Raw genomic sequence first — 3,847 nt, 5'->3', positions numbered from 1 at the left:
TGAATATGAAATACAAAATAGGTTCGTCAGTGAAACACACGAGGTGTAGGATCAACACCAACTGCAAGTGTTGAATGAACCATTATCTCACTCGAAACTACTTTGATATAGAGAGTCTTCAGTATATCACTGTGGTGTAGACCGACAGTCCCACCAATCATCTGTTATTCTCAATATCTCCTAAACTAATAATTTATAAATTACATACGATCTGAAGCACTGAACATGCTTTGGGTTATTTGGAAGAGATGCACTTAATGTTATTCAGTTCTAGCTCTATTGAAACGTTCTTAGTTATAGAAAAAAAATAAATACAAATATAATAAACAATACTTTGGGTGCAGCATATGCCTATTGAATGGTATAGATTATAGTGTCAGTCACTATTTTGAATAAGAGGAGGAGAGACAATAAATTCCAAGTCATTTATAAATGGAGTTAAAATTAATCAAGATGTTTTCTCACCTTTCTCTGTTGCCGTGGTAATCTGGAGATGATCGATACCAGCTGATGTTAAAGTCTGTGCTCAATGTCCAAAGACATTCCTCCTTTTTAAACCTCTTGTCTCAAACAGTTTAGAGCAACCAATCATTTTAATCCAAATCAAAGACATTGATAGCCAATCAAAATACTGCAGGTTTACTTTTCACCATATATGTCCATTGTAATTAGTTTATAGGGTAAGGTTTGTGTTGGCACAGACCATCTGCCATTTACGGGCAATGAGGAAGTGCACTTTTGGGGAACAATGAGCACGAAAATTCAGGTCCTTGAAAGTTGAGGGCACACACACACACACACACACACACACACACACACACAGACCTGCAAACTGTTGAGACAATGAAAATGCGGACCAGCCCCTGTGGCTTAGCCTAAGTAGAGACAATGCAGACTTACAGCCAAGTCAAGCCACCAACAATCTGCTCTCTGCTTGGGTGACAGCACAGTTTTCAGACCAGTATGGTATCTATATAAACCAATAGGTCATCAACTTCATACGTGTCGACACAATACAAATTTAGAGGCCCACGTAGAGCAGAGACGTGCATTCAGTTCACTACTAGACAAAAAAAATTTATTTAGCAAATTTAATACTTGTGGCTGAGAAGAGAACAAGGTTATGTTCAGAAAAGTTTTATTCATCAAATCTAATAAATGCTAAAACAGTAACAGCTAACAGGGAACAGACCCCAGTATGGAATAACAGTGGTACTTATGATCCAAAATAAATCAGACAACATACACACTGTGGGGAGCTTTTAACACACATCCCAATAAATACCACCACGTGATCACCTGGTGCTCGCTAACACCGCAACTCACACTGGCAAGTAGAAACAAAACTACAAGACATGCAAATGACCACACTGCATGCAAGGTGGAAGCCACACGTACTCCCCACAGCTCATTCTGCTGCCTGAAAGGAAATGAAACAAAACAAAGCGTGAATTTCAGTTGGTTCAGGTTCATAAAGGTGAAAGACATTCCTGAATCCAATGAATGGTATAGCAGTAGATCAAAACAATATACTAGGGTCTAGTCCCAGTTAAAATAGGCCAGTGAAACCAGGCAATATGGACAAACTGGCTCCGACAGAGCAAATCAAGTGAGGCCAGACCATGTAGAGGAAGTGGCACAGGCAAGCAAAGCAAGATGGCCCGGCAAAGCAGCAGTCTGGCACTTAAGTCTGCAGTGAGGAAAAACATGGTGAAAATCATATACACAACTGGCAAAAATACCTCAAAGGGGATAACTCTCCTACATTACTAAAACAATTTGTTAACTTGCTAAAGCCAACTAATCTGGCTCAAACTGGAAGGAAAGACGAGGGCTTCATTTACTAAAGGATTAAATCATTTTATTTCAATAGTGATAGGCCTACATTTAGATCAAGCCAAACAGTAACCTGTGGCCTACCTTTTCAACACCAGGCGGCAGAGCATCAGACAGACTCGATCAGGACACAACCTCTGTACATCTGAATATACAAGAAACTTCATTATATTTGCAATCATCCCAGAAAAATCATTGTTTATCCACAGCTCTCCCTTACCTGCACACACCAAGCGGTGCTACCACACATCTACCAGGATTTAGACAAAGAGGCGCCGATTGCCCACACCTGTCCTTATAAAAGGCAGGAAACTCTCCCTAACCCAAACTACAGAGGGCAGCGTTCTCACCTGACATGTCAGCCCTCACACCTCGGGTGAGCGTGGGCAGTTTAAAGGTACGATACGTCAGGGCTGGAGAATGGTGTTGCCTCTCAGAGCGCCCGTAGATATATCATGACACAGCCTGGTACCCACTGCAGCACCTAATGATAAGTCATACCATTTAACATGAATACTGCGCTTCTACAGGAGCGGTCATCTTATTCATAAACACACCTGGCAGGCTTATTACTATCAGGAAGAATGAGAGAGAGCTCCTCCTTCAGGCTCCCCTTTTATTGGAGGACTCGAGGCAGATGATTGGCCAATGGGACAATAAGACATTCTCCACTAGTCTGCTCAGGTGGAGCCCAATCACCAATCAGCACCTGGAGGGAAACCAAGTGAGGGAGAGAGAGAGAGAGAGAGAGAGAGAGAGAGAGAGAGAGGGAGTGAACAAAAACAAACAGCCTGCCCTTGCCTGGCACATAACACAACCTCAACACCAACTGCAAGTGTTGAATGAATCATTATGTCACTCGAAACTACTTTGATATAGAGAGTCTTCAGTATATCACTGTGGTGTAGACCGACAGTCCCACCAATCATCTGTTATTCTCAATATCTCCTAAACTAATAATTTATAAATAACATACGATCTGAAGCACTGAACATGCTTCAGGTTATTTGGAAGAGATGCACTTAATTTTATTCAGTTCTAGCTCTATTGAAACGTTTTTAGTTATAGAAAAAAAAATAACTACAGAGATAATAAACAATACTTCGGGTGCAGCATCTGCCTATTGAATGGTATAGATTATAGTGTCAGTCACTATTTTGAATAAAAGGAGGAGTGACAATAAAAAGTCATTTTTAAAATGGAGTTAAAATTAATGAAATTAACCAAGATGTTTTCTCACCTTTCTCTGTTGCCGTGGTAATCTGGAGATGATCGATACCAGCTGATGTTAAAGTCTGTGCTCAATGTCCAAAGACATTCCTCCTTTTTAAATCTCTTGTCTCGTAAACAGTTTAGAGCAACCAATCATTTTAACCCAGATCAAAGACATTGATAGCCAATCAAAATACTGCAAACTTACTTTTCACCATATATGTCTATTATAATTAGTTTATAGGGTGGTGAGCATGTTTGTGTTGACACAGACCACCTGCCATTTACGGGGAATGAGGAAGTGCACTTTTGGGGAACTATGTCTGAGACAATTCAGGTCCTTGAAAGTTGAGGGCAGGTGCACACACTGCAGCTGACCTGCAAACTGTTGAGACAATAATGAAAATGCGGACCAGCCCTGTGGCTTAGCCTAAGTAGACACAATGCAGACTTACAGCAAGGTCAAGCCACCAACAATCTGCTCTCTGCTTGGGTGAGTGTAGGCAGTTTAAAGGTACGATACGTCAGGGTTAGAGAATGGTGTTGCCATAGATATATCATGACACAGCCTGGTACCCACTGCAGCACCTAATGATAAGTCATATATCATTTAACACGAATACTGCGCTTCTACAGGAGCGGTCATCCAACCTCTGGCACATTTCACCATGTATCGATAATTGACAGAGAAAAGACAAACGTTTCCTGACATGTGAGAAAGTGTCGTTTTGTGGGGAGCTCACATGTGAAGCTGAGTCACTGTGGTGAGACCAAGTTCATGAAAGTGCTGGTAATACTG

The 3,847-nt window shown here is 41.1% G+C and overlaps 1 long non-coding RNA gene across 1 annotated transcript; it reads right to left on the bottom strand.

Annotated features, from left to right (window-relative positions):
- Positions 1–1,121: 1,121 nt before the first annotated feature.
- Positions 1,122–3,243, bottom strand: LOC111661678 (uncharacterized). The gene is made up of 3 exons (XR_015437810.1): positions 2,394–3,243; positions 2,187–2,320; positions 1,122–1,981 (listed from the first exon to the last, which is right to left on the bottom strand). It is a non-coding gene; the product is annotated as an uncharacterized LOC111661678 (long non-coding RNA).
- Between the last annotated feature and the right edge of the window lie 604 nt (positions 3,244–3,847).

Source organism: Seriola lalandi, unplaced genomic scaffold (genome assembly GCF_002814215.2).
Source record: "Seriola lalandi dorsalis isolate HSWRI2012SDOR001 ecotype SW California unplaced genomic scaffold, Sedor1 jcf7180002054549, whole genome shotgun sequence".
NCBI lineage: Eukaryota > Metazoa > Chordata > Actinopteri > Carangiformes > Carangidae > Seriola > Seriola lalandi.
Note: the sequence above shows the minus strand (reverse complement) of the source record. Positions and strands in the feature narration are given on the sequence as shown.